The sequence below is a fragment of the Stomoxys calcitrans genome, chromosome 2, assembly GCF_963082655.1.
Source record: "Stomoxys calcitrans chromosome 2, idStoCalc2.1, whole genome shotgun sequence".
In the NCBI taxonomy this organism is placed as follows: Eukaryota; Metazoa; Arthropoda; class Insecta; order Diptera; family Muscidae; genus Stomoxys; species Stomoxys calcitrans.
Window position 1 is genome coordinate 153,487,557 of NC_081553.1, and position 16,932 is coordinate 153,504,488.

The window sequence follows — 16,932 nt, forward strand, 5'->3', positions numbered from 1 at the left end:
ATGTCCAGAGGCATTAGATGTGGCATTAAGTTCAGTGCATTCGATGGTGTCGTCCTCGGTGCGGCTGTGATGCACAATACATTACCGCAATCCTTTGGATCCGGTAAAGTATTGGATAGTAGGTGGAATTTTGAAGTGCCGTCAACCAGCCAACAACACCATATAGCATTATAGGTCTGACAACTGCAGTATATACACTGTGTATGACGCGCAGTTTTATAAAGCACCTCTTGCAGGTGTATAGGTGTGTATATGCTTTTCTTGCTACTTCCGAAAGGTTGGATTAGAATTTAAATTTGCTGACCAACAAAACACCCAAGTATTGCCAGATTTACTCCTAGACCACTTTCGGTAGCCCACTTCGCTTTTGCACGTAAAGTTTCTTGAAAAGGGAAACTTTTCCCTATCCCCAATTGTCACGTCTTTGCCCCAAGATATCTATCAGTCTCTCAAGAGTCTTCAGCATAAAGGATGACAGACTAAAAGGACGAAAATCTTTCGCCTTCGTGTGGTAATGTTTTCCTGCTTTCGGATTAAAAATTACCTTCGTGTCCCTCCATCCCATAGGTATAAATGACATACTGGTACAAGCAGAGTACGAGTATATCTTCCTAAGCCAAGGAAAGAGTTTATTAGACATAGCTTGTAATTCAATTGGTGATACATCATCAGGAGTCGAAACTTCTTATCGCCCAAAGGATTTTCCGCTCATAGGAAGAAGAAAACCATTTAGACTACTCTTTATAAGAATACTGGTTCTGTATCTCCCATTCCCTGTTCCCTTAAGTAGTTTAGATCCCGAAATTTTTAGCCCACGAACCATTCTTCCACACACCCATGGCTCCTGGATAAGAACTACGTCAAATCCTCCTACCATCAGGAGGGCCTTTAATACAACCGAAGCGGCCTTACATTGGTGGAGTTTTATCAGCAGAAACCGGACCATAATCAGGATTCAGAACTTCCACCACTGTTGCGTTAGCCTCGTCTTCTGATTCCGCCATGAGTTCATCCTCACAAGATTCGTTAGATCTTGTCATGATTAGCTTCCGTTCGCATCTAGGGGCAGTTGAAAAAAACATTGGAAGCACTCGTCCTCAGGACACTGGACACTTGCGGAGTGGACGATTTCTCCTAGATACTTCGCTAGCTGGTATCCAATCATGCGCCATCGGTCGAGAAGGAATATCATTCTTCTTGACTAAATCTAGTGCTGCACCTGGCCAGATCTTACTTTTAAGTTAGGAGTTTCGTGCTACTTACAAAATCCTTAATTGTTTTCAATACCATTCATGTCGGATATTGTGTCTCCACCTAAGTACCGGTATCTGTTGAACTCGAAAGCCGGGCAATGACAAAGGAAATGCTCCAACGTCTCATCATCTTCGCATGCTCTACACATGCTATGACTTGCTGAACCGATTTAACATAAGCGAGCTCGTAGTCCTATGTGTCACGTTATAATACCAATAGCTATACTGACCTCCTTCTTGCTTCCTTTCAGATTTGGATCCCCTCATAGGATTTTCGCCGTCCTACCGGCAGTCCTCTGGCCTCAATAAACTTGGTTAACCCGAAGCCTTTCGGGTCGACGGAGTCCGAGTTAAGGGAGTGGGCGACGAATGCGCATGCAACATTGTGGAACATATTAACAAATTTAATAAAATCACAATTACGAACTCCTAGAAACATTTGTTTATGATTAAAATTACTTTTTGTTGTTGATATTTTAATATTTCGGATGAGTGTTTTTCTTGCTGTTGCCTTAGTCACAAGCGTTAATGTTTGTCAACGTTTAAAAACTAAGCATTTAACGGGAAGAGACGAAGAATATATAACAGACCAAATATTAATAACAATTTGCCTTATGACTATGGCTATACTTTAATGTTTAGGCTCAGAATCCATCTCAAGCGAAATTTTTGGTAGCAAACACATGGTGACAAAAAACTATGCATTCGTTTGGCCAATTCCCACACATATTTGCTGATAAAGTACGCATTTACCAAATTAATTGTTATTTTTTAGAAACAAATCCATTTCTTGCATTTAAACAAAAAACAAACAAAGCAAACCGAAAATTTTGTATAGGATTTGTCAAAACATTTTTTACGGCAACGAAAATGAAGTTTGTGGTGCATACCGCCCTTGACACTCAAAAGCGGCAAACTAATTCAAGATCCACAAACTCCGGGACTGAGAACAATATGCGAAGCCGACAACAAAAACCGTCTTCTCTCATATTGAAGTACAAAATGATCAGCCTACCACATCTGAAGCCACATACATATAATGACCAATTCAATGTTCAGTCCAATTTCGCCCATTCCGGGGAAGCAACGGTGTTGCCAACCCCTTTAGTTGATATATTGCATTTAGAGACTCTATTTATCGACCAATACTCCCAGGAAACTTTTGTATCTAAAAGGTTCTTAATCCCGACGGAAAAATTAGAGGTCCTAAGTTGGGACGAAAAATCGACTTTCCGACTTTTATCAAAATTCTGACTTTCTTCTAAAAGACTTGTCGACTTTATCAAAATATCAATTTTTCGACCTTTTGTCAAAAATTTCTAAATAAGATATTCCTATCTCCAAATCGTTTCTTTGTATTTTCTTTGTATATGGCTAATTCTTTTTACTAAATTGCACAAGTTTCCACATTCCCGATTATTTTCCCCCTTTTTTGTATTTGAATTAAAACTTGAAATGGTCTATATATCCTAGATGGCTTTCAACTTGTGTTACACTGACTCACATTTTATTGCACATATGAGTAATGATATTTTATTCTCTATCACTTCCTCTGTAAAATCTATAAAAAAAACACGAAAATATCTCTATTCTATCTAATTTATGTAACACGCCATCCCGCTATCTTTATGCCAATATGGCTAATTATTTTTACTAAATTTCATAAGTTTCCACATTCCAGTTTATTGTCCCCGTTTTTGTATTCGAATTATAGCTTGAAATGGTCTGATATTCTAGCCGACTTTCAACTTGCGGTATTCTGACTGTTAAAACCCAAGTAGCACTTCATATTTTTGTGCATTTAAGAGTAATGGTCTTTTATTCTCCATCGCTTCCTTTGTAAAAACCACGAAGAAAAACGAAAATATCTATTCTATTCGATTTTATGTATCCGAAATAACCAAAGACCATTTTCAAAAATAATGAAAATTCCATCTAGACAATTTGAACAAAAACGTAGGTTTCAGAGCAAAAATACCAAAAATTAGCGTTACATTAGTACACTGAAAGAAAAAGGACGGTATTATACCAATATCGGCTGGTATTATTTTGGCAAATATTTTTAATACCATTTGGTATTTATTTAATACTAGACGAAGTACGCTATTAAGAATTGACAGCATCACATTTATATTCTTGTCACCTTTGTACTTAAAATATTGACATAATTATAATATATTTGTTTTATTTTAATACAATGTAATTAATTAATTTAATACAATAATTAATTTAATTTAATACGATAAGATTTGTGGCGTAAAAATGTTTTCAAATACTCGACAGTGGTGAAAACGGAAATAATACAAACTTCACGGGCGTTATCTCTATCAAAGACAAAATAAAGTCTCTTGTGTGATAAACGATGATGTGTTGGTGTATTCATTTAAAAACCAATTCTGGAAATCAATGGATATGCAATCATTTGCTGAATACAAAGAATCGAGGTTGGTCGCGGTGTCACATTATTATACCCTCCACCTAATACTAATTTCGTCATTCTGTTTGTAACACCTCGAAATATGCGTCTGAGACCCCATAAAGCATATATATTCTTGATCGTCATGTCATTTTAAGTCGATCTAGTCATGTCCGTCCGTCTATCTGTCAAAGGTACGCTAACTTTCGAAGGAGTAAAGTTAGCCGTTTGAAATTTTGCACAAATACTTTTTATTAGTGTAGGTCGGTTGGTATTGGTATAAATGGGCCATATCGGTCCATGTTTTGATATAGCTGCCATATAAACAAATCTTGGGTCTTGACTTCTTGAACATCTAGAGAACGCAATTCTCGTCCGATTTGACTTTAATTTTGTACGTGGTGTCACTTCCAACAACTGCCCTAAGTATGGTTCAAATCGGTCCATGTTTTGATATAGCTGCCATACAAACCGATCTTGGGTCTTGACTTCTTGAGCCTCTAGAGGTCGCAAGTCTCATCCGATTTTGCTTCTTGAGCCCCTACATGGCGCAATTCTTGTCCGAATGAACTGATTTGTGTCCCAAAATCTAAGTAGTGCTTTAAGTTCAATAGGTTATTTGACCCATTAAAATAATGGTGAATCAAATGATAGATTTTTTTGAATAGAGTGCGCCATTCAAATTTTTGCTCAAGTGGCAGATGGGATGTGGCGCACAACCCTCATATAGACGCCCTCCACCAAACGGCTGTATGCACCAATCATGACAATATGGGGTTAAATTAAAGGTATAAGGTGAACTGCGAATCTAATAACTTAATTCTGCTCATATATCTAGCGGACCACCTCTCCCCAAAATAGTCGATCAATCATAATAACCTAACAGGACACTGCGTGATTTAATTAATGTGTGGGGACACAAATAAATGTAGGCCGTCAAAGTTGAAAGCCGGAGTTGCAAACCTTAACATTAAGGTTGCAATCAATTTTAGCTCATCGATAGACAAGACCAATCGACGTGCTGCTGGGCTACACTTTTTTGTTCAAAAGCTGGTTTAATAGTAAGAACCACCGCACCAAATATAAAGACTGGCAAATTAGCTCTTTACCACAGAAAATCATTTAATATGGCAATTTTATTTGTTTCAAAAAAAAAGATAAAATGATGATTATTTAATAGATATTTATAAAGTCATTTATAAACAACCACCACAGGATGATCCACTCCAAGCGTGTATTTAGATTAGCGCTATCTACTGGCTGTTTTAAATTGGATTTAATTGATCCAATTATATTAAGTTGGTCCAATTGAATTTAGTTGATCCAACTGAAAACAGTTGATGGCGCTAATTTGAAAAAGCCACCATGAACATAGAGAGGGCATAGTGGTCAAAATTAATTTGTTATGACAGCCTATTCGCGTGGTGAAAATAACGGTGCAGCAATGCAGGGCGAGCTCAGCTATCTATATACCGGCTCCTAAAAAAACATCTCCGAGATGGATGGGGCGATTCAAGCGAAATTTTGTTTGCACATATACAGTAACCTAAAACAAAAATTTTTTATCAAAATCTGGGTGGCATGCCTAGGAGGGCCGCCCACCCCCAAAACTCGCCAAACGGATTTATGGACCAATCACTACAATATGGGAATAAAATTAATGGTATTTGGGAGAAGAAAACGAATCTGATATCCAATTGTGGGACTAAGAGTTCGTAGGTCACCCCACCCACAAAAAACCCCTCAAATATTTACCGACCATGGCAATATGGATTTTAAATGAAAGGTATTTGTGAGTAGAGCACGAAATCGACTTTCACTTTTGGGACCAAGTCTCTGGGGTTCCACCACACCCCAAGAAGGACTTTTAGTGACCATTGCAATGTGGGGTTTAAATAAGAGGTATTTTAGTGTAGAAAAATCCACAGGAAAATTCGAATACATGAAAGTAGGCAGAAATTTCCAAATTAGAGTACTCCTCTCCAACATTGCATTATCGGACGCCGCAGAGCGGGACGGGCTCACTTAGTCTATTATATAAAAATGAAATTGTTGCGCTTTGTTTGCTTGGTTATTTCTTTGTTAGTTTGTTTGTCTGTTCCATATGGACTCAAAAACGTGTGAACCGATTTTTATGATGATAGAGTTTGAGCCCCCGGTGAAAATAGGGTTCTACATTTTTTGATATCCTAAGGAGGGGAGGACTCTCCCCCTTACCACAATTTTTAAAAACCCTAGATCTCGGAGATGGGTGTACCGATTTAAGCGACATTTTGCATACCGCTTTATAGTATCCTAAAAACACGAAATTGGTATACTTTTTTGGGGTCAAATGTTCAATATACAATCGATGTGTTCCAGAGAAAACAATAACAATTAAATATTCACAACCACCTTGGTTTAACCAGCGAATAAAAACTTTGATTGATGAAAGAAACTTTTCATATAGACGTTGGAAACGTTTTAGAACCTCACAACTACATGAACATTTTAAAAATGCTAGAAGAGCTGTTGGAAAGTGTATAACTGAGGCAAAGACATTGTATTTTCATAATAAATTTCAGAATGCTGTTAATAGTCGCTCTAAATGGAATGAGATACGAAAAATTGGCGTTGGAGAAAAACGCAATACTCAGCTGGAACCCAACATGAACATAAATGAACTAAATGAGAATTTTGTTTCAATAAACACTGTCTATCCTACTGAAAATATATATGAAAATATGTGCATGGTAGCTGTTGAAAATCCTTTTTCCTTTCGCTGTGTAAATGAAACTGAGGTTCTACACAGCATTCTGTCCATTAAATCTAATGCGATCGGAACTGATGAAATAAATCCACGATTTATTAAAATAATTGTGCCAAAGATTCTGCCATATTTAACATATATATTTAACACTGTTCTAACTAAATCCACTTTTCCGCTTGATTGGAAACATGCAAAAATTGTACCTATTCGCAAATCAAAAAATGAGTATCGTCCCATCGCCATTTTACCATACCTGTCTAAAGCACTGGAACGCATAATGGCTAACCAAATTGAGCATTTTCTGAAATCTGAAAATTTGTTATCTAACTGGCAATCTGGATTTAGAAAGAAAAGAAGTTGTACCACTGTTCTGATTGATGTAATTGAAAACCTTCGTCAAAGTATGGATAACGGAATGATATCCTTTCTCCTTCTTTTGGATCACAGTAAGGCCTTTGACACTGTAAACCATAATATTCTTGTCCTAAAACTTATGAAATTATTTAATTTCTCCGAGACGTCTTGCAAGCTGATATCATCATATTTGACGCAAAGATCGCAGTCTGTTTTTTATAACAATAGTTGGTCTAACTCTCTGAATGTCCTTAAAGGAGTACCTCAAGGTTCTATCCTTGGCCCTCTTTTATTTTCCATGTATATAAATGATCTGCCTGATGTGCCTGCAACATCTAAAATCCAAATGTATGCTGACGATGTCCAACTTTACACATACTGCAAACTGAAAGATATCCAAACCTGTGTGTCTAACATAAATATTGATTTAGACTTAATACATTGTTGGGCTGTTAATAATGCATTATGTTTAAATCCATCCAAAACCAAACTGATTCTGATAAGTAAAAGAAATGTGACAATAACTGATGATCTCGTTGTGAAAATTGGTAACTCTGTAGTGAATCTTGTACAAGTAGCCACAAATTTAGGATTGACTTTTAATTCAACCCTAACGTGGACAAATCACATTAATGCAACAGTTGGCAAAGTACGTGGGATGCTGCGAAATTTATGGACTGTTCGCTTGTCAACTCCTTTTCACATCCGAATGTTACTTGCAAAAAGTTATTTAATTCCCACACTGTTATATGGATGCGAGATATTTGCGAATTGTGATGCAGACACCAGTAGAAAGCTTAATGTTGCTTACAATGATATTGCAAGATATGTGTTTAACAAAAGTCGACAAGCTCGTATATCACAATTTACATACCAAATATTTAACTTAACTTTTTCAAACTTACTGAATGTCAGATGTCTACTTCTTCTGCACAAGGTAATCTACACAAAAGAACCTGAATACCTACACAAACATCTGAAATTCGCCAGATCCAACCGTGGCCTAAAACTCATTCAACCACGATTTGCCACACAAACCTCTGAACGACAGTACATTGTACATAGTACGCGTCTCTGGAACAACCTACCTCCCAACATACAGAGCATAAGCAATGCAACTTCATTCAAAAATGAGCTATTTAAATTTTTTAAATGAACTACGAATAATTATTTTTCTTTAAATGTCCTTAATATTTACTACTATAATTTAAAATGTTAAGATTAGTTAATATCCTTTTAAAAAGAATAATCATTATTTTATATACTCTATTGCGAATCAGCACATTAACATATAAGATATAATCTTGTTGTGCTGGTGTTACACTCAATAAACAAACAAACAAACAAACAAACAAATAACCTGGGGACGCCCCATCCTAAAAGCCACCCAAACGGACATGTTTACCGATAGGGACAATATGGGTATCATACGAATGGTATTGAAGAGTATACAAATTTCACCTTGAATCTTCCGGGGGTCTCCCTGTCCACAAAAACCCCCTAACAGGACTCTCATCGCTTTGGGTAATATGGGTATCAAACGAAAGGTATTTAATTTATATTTTTTGGTATCTGAGGCGTCCACCACGCCCCACCCCTAAAAACACCCCCAGCAGGACATATTTACTGATTGGGAGAATATGAGTATCAAAAGAAAGGTATTTATGAGTAGAGTACGAAGAAGAAAGAAAAGAAAAGAAAAAAGAATGTCTCCCTTGGTTTTAGAGGCGCCCTTAATAGGGCATGTTTACCAGTTGGGACAATATGGGTATCAAATGAAAGGTGTTTGGAAGCTGAGAACACATCTGTTACAAGAATTTGGGCCTCTCCAAACCCAAAAACCCTCAAAACGAGCATGAATGCCAACGCACAGTGGGCCAAATGGCAAAAAAATTGGAAATAAGTCTACAACTTTTTATCTGTTGATTTTAGCCATACAAAATGTTCTAGACATTTGTAGAGGAGGACATAGGCTTTCAGAAAAGTGCTGTTGTTGGTCCATATCTTTAATACAGGGTGAGCTACAGGGTGTCAAAGTTGACCACTTTTGACTTCTCCAAGCTTCTGGGGGCCATAACTTTTGATCTACTCAACCGATTTACATGATTTAGGACTCTAGAGAAAGAGCTTGACAAGATCTAAAAAACTTATGCATAAAGTACCATGCCATCGTGTACTGTTAAGGAGTTATGAATTGTTTAATTTTAAAATATGAAAATTTGGCCTTGGTTTTTTTCAGTGTTTTTTAAATAACTCCGTCAATTTTAAAGCTATAAACTTCATACTTCACACAAATTATGCCAGCATATGTGTGCATAAAATACAAAAGGAATCACGTGAATATCTTTGGCGGTTTAAAAATGGCATCGTTTTCAATATGAAAAATATTTTTTTTGTCAAAAAATTGCAAAATTTTTCAAAAAAGATACTCCCATTTCCTTTAAGTTTTCGCAAACTTTGGCCGTCAAAGCATTATCATTTCTTTCCATTTTCACAAAGTCGAGGTATTAAGAAAAGTTTTAAGTGCTAATTTGGCTAATTTCGATATCAAACAACACCGTTATCTTAAGACCAAAATGGCCAATTTTTTTACTAAACTTCAAAAGTTTCTCACTGGAAAAAAAGTTCCACGGGGATTTTTTCGCTTTTTTTGAACTTAAATGAAAGCTTAAAATGTTCCCAACATTTTAAGGTATGTCTCGCCATATCCTAGCCATAAATGAGATCGTAGCGATCAAAATACTGAAAAAAGTCAATTTTCAAGTAGTGCTAAATTCATTGCTAAAAAACAAGTATTACGTCACATTTTATTGCAAAGATGTTAAATAAACTTTTATTTGGTAACACTTCTTCTACAAAACACAAAAAGAATCATGGAAATATCTCTATTCTATTCCATTTTATGGAACCGGCAATAAAAAAGTCAATTTTTCAAAAAAGTCGAATTTCCCAAATTTTGTTTTTGTTGTCCTAATTGCACATGACACACTATAGCCATATTTACGCAACATACCTTATCGTAAAGGAAATTTTCATACCTTTCCAACGATGTATAAAACATTTCTCAACTCGGATTCTATCTACTCTAAAATTCATTTACACTTCATTAAACTCTATATAAAAATGTCTATTTGTGAAATGGAACCTTATATGGGGCCTACACTAAAACATTGATAGATTTGCCCAGGGTTTACAATACAAATGTGTTAGAATAAAAAAAGGTCTCCTGCCAAAGTTTAAAAAAATTGGAATAAAAATATGTGTTTTAGAGCGAAAACACTTCGCATCGGCGTGCGTTTGTATAGTACCTACATCTATTTTTAATGTAAGCTGATGATTTTTGAATAAAAAGTAACCTAGAAATATACCTGCATATATATATATATTTGTGTTAAGATTTGATGCAGACAAATGTTACCTGTTTCGCTATGTCGAATTCCCAGGAAATCCACCGTATCAATGAATGTGAAAAAACCTACCCATAAAAAATTCATTGTCATTTTTTTTAACCAAATTCGAGTCCAGGTAAATAATTATAGAAGAGTAAGTAAAAAGAGGCACTTTGGACCCCTTTTTACGATTGCGTCTGATACCTGAAATGGGTCATTAATTGTGAATATATTGCATAAATATTTGAACAAAATCCAAATTTTCTTCATTATATTTTGTAGAGGCGTAAAGGACATTTATAAGTTATGGAAGTCATACTGAAGTATTCCACTCTTTCGAAAATTGTATGGGACATCAAAAATGATTCCAAATCATACACGGAGTCATTTAAGGAACTTGTTTACACTTTGGACCACATATATGGAATAAGGCTAAATAAAGACGCTTTAGACAAACTTGAAAAATTCTACAAATCATTTGAGAGAAGGTTGCCAGAATGTTCATTCGCAAAAATCAAGTTTTTCAAAATGTATGAGAAGTGGCTGAAATCGGATCTACTTATTGAAATTAAACCGCTGATTCCCGGCCGGCCTAGCAAAGCATACGACGAAGTTACGGAGAAAACCAAAAAGAAAAAACAAGAGGAACTATTGGCGGCACATCCGCCAAATTTAATAAAAGATACGTTCAAAACAGCATTGTTAAAAACACAACCAAAAAATGTTGGACGAATTGTCGATGTTTTACCATTAGCATCTCCGAAAAGGGTAAAGAGAATGGTAGAAAGTATTCCAACTCCAAAATCGACTACAGAATTCACGGAGGAAGATGCACTGGCCCTGATTTTGAACCTAGGCCTCTCAAGAAACAAATACTCAACAATGAGGAAGGCTCTTCGTGAAAAAGGATGGGGTTGTTTACCCTCAAAACATAAATTGTACAACACCAGGACGAAAATGGTGCCATCAAATATATACGTGGACGAATTAAAAGCAAGAGTGAAACTTGCTGATCTTGTTGAAAATACAGCTGTTAGAATTATTTCTAATTTTACTGAAGAACAGTTGAACACATGTAATAATTCCGAAGTGGTTTTGATCAGCAAATGGGGTTGTGATGGATCATCTGGATTTTCCGAATATAAGCAACAAACAGAAATAGATACCAACTTCGCATCAATTTTCATGGCATCATTAGTACCATTGAGAATGAGATTGTACAAGGACCAATCTTCATCATCGAAAGAAAATGCATTTCAAGATATATGGATAAATAGAACACCTGGGTCAAAATATTTATGTCGCCCAATTCGGTTTGAGTATACAAAGGAAGACCGGAACACAACACGATCTTTGGTGAACGAAATAAAGGAAGAAATTGCTGCATTACCCATGATTGTTATAAACCAATTGGGAAGAAATATAAAAGTTTCGTTTCAACTACAACTCACTATGATCGATGGAAAGGTGGCAAACGCATTAACTGGCGTTATGTCCAATTGGAGATGCAATATTTGTGGCAAGAAGAATGGGCAATTCGAGGACAAGTCTGATGAAAATTTAGTAAACGAAAATGCGCTCAATTTCGGTATTTCGCCCCTGCACTGTAGAATTCGATTCATGGAGTATTGTTTGCATTTATCGTATGACCTTAAATATCGGACTAGCCCTGGAAACCGCGATGTCTCTGCTAGAAACAACCAAGATCTTCACAAAATGAGGCAGGAAGAGAAGAATCGAATCCAGTTGGAGTTTAAACAAAAGGGACTTATAATAGATAAACCTCTTTACGGATACGGAAGCACAAATGATGGCAACTCGGCAAGGCGGTTTTTTGAGGACCCCGTATCGACATCTAAAATAACCGGTCTTGATGAACACTTGCTAAGACGATTCAAAGTGATTTTGGCTGTAATCAATAGCAAAAAGATGATAAATTCAACCAAATTTGAAGCTTATAGTAATGACACAAAAAACATTTTATCTGATTTATATTCGTGGAAAGCTTTAACACCGACAGTACATAAAGTCTTACATCATGGCAAGGAAATTGTGGAATACAACATACTTCCGTTAGGAGAACTTACAGAAGAAGCTCAGGAATCCCGTAATAGAGATGTTAAACAGTTCCGGCTTTTCAATACCCGAAAGAGCACCAAATTTAACCAAAATTATGATTTACTTCAATATTTATTGTTATCGTACTATACAGCATCAGAACTAAATGGCTACCAAAAATATGTGACGATATAGATAACGACGATCCCGATGCCATTCAAATTAAAGAGCTTTTAAATTTTGATACCTTAGATTATTTGGTAGAGAATAAAATCAAATAATACAAAACTAAAATGCTTTTTTATTTTGGGAGTAGCTAATATACATATAAACGCACGCCGATGCGAAGTGTTTTCGCTCTAAAACACATATTTTTATTCCAATTTTTTTAAACTTTGGCAGGAGACCTTTTTTTATTCTAACACATTTGTATTGTAAACCCTGGGCAAATCTATCAATGTTTTAGTGTAGGCCCCATATAAGGTTCCATTTCACAAATAGACATTTTTATATAGAGTTTAATGAAGTGTAAATGAATTTTAGAGTAGATAGAATCCGAGTTGAGAAATGTTTTATACATCGTTGGAAAGGTATGAAAATTTCCTTTACGATAAGGTATGTTGCGTAAATATGGCTATAGTGTGTCATGTGCAATTAGGACAACAAAAACAAAATTTGGGAAATTCGACTTTTTTGAAAAATTGACTTTTTTATTGCCGGTTCCATAAAATGGAATAGAATAGAGATATTTCCATGATTCTTTTTGTGTTTTGTAGAAGAAGTGTTACCAAATAAAAGTTTATTTAACATCTTTGCAATAAAATGTGACGTAATACTTGTTTTTTAGCAATGAATATAGCACTACTTGAAAATTGACTTTTTTCAGTATTTTGATCGCTACGATCTCATTTATGGCTAGGATATGGCGAGACATACCTTAAAATGTTGGGAACATTTTAAGCTTTCATTTAAGTTCAAAAAAAGCGAAAAAATCCCCGTGGAACTTTTTTTCCAGTGAGAAACTTTTGAAGTTTAGTAAAAAAATTGGCCATTTTGGTCTTAAGATAACGGTGTTGTTTGATATCGAAATTAGCCAAATTAGCACTTAAAACTTTTCTTAATACCTCGACTTTGTGAAAATGGAAAGAAATGATAATGCTTTGACGGCCAAAGTTTGCGAAAACTTAAAGGAAATGGGAGTATCTTTTTTGAAAAATTTTGCAATTTTTTGACAAAAAAAATATTTTTCATATTGAAAACGATGCCATTTTTAAACCGCCAAAGATATTCACGTGATTCCTTTTGTATTTTATGCACACATATGCTGGCATAATTTGTGTGAAGTATGAAGTTTATAGCTTTAAAATTGACGGAGTTATTTAAAAAACACTGAAAAAAACCAAGGCCAAATTTTCATATTTTAAAATTAAACAATTCATAACTCCTTAACAGTACACGATGGCATGGTACTTTATGCATAAGTTTTTTAGATCTTGTCAAGCTCTTTCTCTAGAGTCCTAAATCATGTAAATCGGTTGAGTAGATCAAAAGTTATGGCCCCCAGAAGCTTGGAGAAGTCAAAAGTGGTCAACTTTGACACCCTGTAGCTCACCCTGTATTAAAGATATGGACCAACAACAGCACTTTTCTGAAAGCCTATGTCCTCCTCTACAAATGTCTAGAACATTTTGTATGGCTAAAATCAACAGATAAAAAGTTGTAGACTTATTTCCAATTTTTTTGCCATTTGGCCCACTGTGCAACGTCACAGAATGGGCATAAAATGAAAGTTCTTTGAGAGTTGACTACGATTCTGATATACACATTTGGGATCGAGTCTGGGACGCGTCCACTAAATACCCTTCAATAGCGCGCGTAGTTCGAAGGTCTATGACATTAGAGTTCGAATCTTATATTGATATAGGGATTCAAGTACCTAAGTTACGTCCTGTTGTTAAGCCGTACATGTAGATCTCGCATTAAAGGACTCAAATAAATTGTCTTTTGGTTCTTAGCGTCGGGGGGACCGACGCTCTCCTCCCAATAAAAACAGCACCAAACTGGCATGTAGGACCACTGAGAATATAGAATATATTATATTCAAATGAAACGACGTGTCAGAGGGCAAATTGTGGCTTCTTTAGCCTTAAGAAGCCATATCGGATGGAAGATATATATAGGAGCTATTTTCAAATCTGAATCGACTTTTATGAAATTTTGCACACATATTAGAACGTGAAATAAAACATTTCATACAAAATTTTGTAAAGATCGGACTGAATTGATCGCCACCTTCAAAATGCTTGACATTATGGGGCTCAAACAAAATGGCAATAAGGCGCTCAAATGATAGGAATTTGACAGTAGAAAACGAATTTGATATTCAATTTTGAGCCCAAGTGGGAAGTGTCTCTCCATAAACTCCCCCTAAACCAACTGCTGTTGCGGCCGAAATAAAAGGAATTTAACAGTAGAACTCGATGCTGATATTTTTTCAGGGCTAAGTGCGTGGATGGGGTTTCACCCAACATACCCCTCAAACTCGACATATTTGTGGATTATGGCAAAAAATGAGTCACATCTGATATCTGTTTTATGGCCAAGAGTTTCAGGGACGACTCATCTCATAAACCTTTCCCTGAACCACACATCTATAGCAATATGTTGCTCAAATGTTGTTTTTGGAAGTAGGGTATGAATCCGATATCTACATTCGGGGCAAAGGGTTTGACTACTCCAATCCACCACCAAAACCAAAAGAATGAAATAGATTTAACATCGTAACTTTATTGGGCGAACCCTCGTCTTACTCTATTTTCAAAAGCGCCAGATTTCGGAGACCAAATATATAAATAGACCAATTACAAAAATATGGTACTGAAATGGAAGGTATTAAAGAGCAGGAAACGCATCTGATATCCAATTGTAGGACCAAGTGTTTGGGCGACCGACCTTCTGCCAAAACGCCTCCCAAAGAGGACAAATTTACCGACCATAGCAATATGGGGCTTAAATGAAAGGTCTTTGGGAGTAGAAAATAAACCTGATATCAACATTCGGGACAAAGTGTCTATGGGGCCACCCCACCCCAATAACATTTCTCAAAATAGGTCGTATTTGCTGACCATTGCAATATGGGGATTAAATAGAATGTATTTTAGAGCAGAACATGTATCTGATACATATTTTCAGGGGCAATATGGGGCACAAATGAAAGGTTTTTGAGATAAGAAAACTAATTTTATATCCAAGTGTTTAGGGGACTACCCCTCTCCTCAAAACACTCCTAAGGCGGACATACATACGGACAAATAAAAGGAATTTGGGAGAAGAGCGAGACCAAGTTCTTGGGGGTCCACACCACCCCCTTAACCCACCAACCATCACCATGGGGCCCTTCTCACTCCCAAAGTCGTCATGAGAATATCGGACTTCAATAAAGCCTTTTAAGAATGGAGTACATCAAACTCCGAGCGAATTCATATACCATTAAAGATCGTATGGGATTCAAAAAAGGCATTTATATTGTTATACTGAAAGTCAGGCGACATACGTATTCCACTTTCGTAGCATGGCAAAAGCTCTTTAGTTGTCGAAAATAATTCCGTATATTGTAAAAGAATGCGCAGCAGAGCGGTTCCGGTTCAGCTAGTTGTTAATAAAAAAAGAAGAATGTAAACCGATTAAAATTTGTTCACAAAAATTTAGTTTCAAAGTGGTTTGTGAGTGACCATTTTCAATATTTAAATAGAAAAAACGTTATTTTTGTAATTAATAGGGAATTCATTTGTGCAACGGGGAATAATTTCTAAAATAAACAAGTAAAAGCGTGCTAAGTTCGGCCGGGCCGAGTCTTATATACCCTCCACCATGGATCACATTTGTCGAGTTCTTTTTCCGGCATCTCTTCTTAGGCAAAAAAAAGGATATAAGAAAAGATTTGCTCTGCTATAGAGCGATATCAAGATATGGTCCGGTTTGGACCACAATTAAATTATATGTTGGAGACCTGTGTAAAATGTCAGCCAATTCGAATAAGAATTGCGCTCTTTGTGGGCTCAAGAAGTAAAATAGAGAGATCGATTTATATGGGAGCTGTATCAGCCTATAGACCCATTCAGACCATAATAAACACGTATGTTAATGGTCATGAGAGAATCCGTTGTACAAAATTCCAGGCAAATCGGATAATAATTGCGACCTCTAGAGGCTCAAGAAGTCAAGATCCCAGATCGGTTTATATGCCAGCTATATCAGGTTATGAACCGACTTGTACTTTATTTGACATAGTTGTTGAAAGTAACAATAAAAAACGTCTTGCGAAATTTCAGCCAAATCGGATAGAAATTGAGCCCTCTAGAAGCTAAAGAAGTCAAGTCCCCAGATCTGTTTATATTATAGCTATATCAGGTTATGAACCGATTTGAACCATATTTGGCACAGTTGGATATCATAACAAAATACTACGTGCCAAAATTCATTCCAATCGGATAAGAATTGCGCACTCTAGAGGCTCAAGAAGTCAAGACCCCAGATCGGTTTATATGGCAGCTATATCAGGTTATGGACCGATTTGAACCATACTTGGCACAGTTGTTGGATATCGTAACAAAACACGTCGTGCAAAATTCCAATCGGATATGAATTGCGCACTCTAGAGGCTCAAGAAGTCAAGACCCAAGATCGGTTTATATGGCAGCTATATCAAAACAT

At 36.2% G+C, this 16,932-nt stretch overlaps 1 protein-coding gene and 1 long non-coding RNA gene across 6 annotated transcripts in view; one reads left to right on the forward strand and one right to left on the reverse strand.

The window, feature by feature from the left end:
• LOC131994922 (uncharacterized) overlaps positions 1–16,932 on the reverse strand; it is a 62,263-nt gene that overhangs the window by 41,728 nt on the left and 3,603 nt on the right. The window lies entirely within an intron of this gene.
• The window catches only part of LOC106086261 (protein midgut expression 1), a 48,485-nt gene that overhangs the window by 30,245 nt on the left and 1,308 nt on the right, over positions 1–16,932 (forward strand). For 2 of the 5 annotated variants that reach the window (XR_009396961.1, XR_009396959.1), the window contains one exon: positions 1,505–1,733. The exons of the other annotated variants lie outside the window; for them this stretch is intronic. The gene's annotated coding sequence lies outside the window, so the exon portion shown is untranslated. Of the gene's footprint in view, positions 1–1,504; positions 1,734–16,932 lie in introns of those variants that run through there. 5 annotated transcript variants of the gene reach the window in all.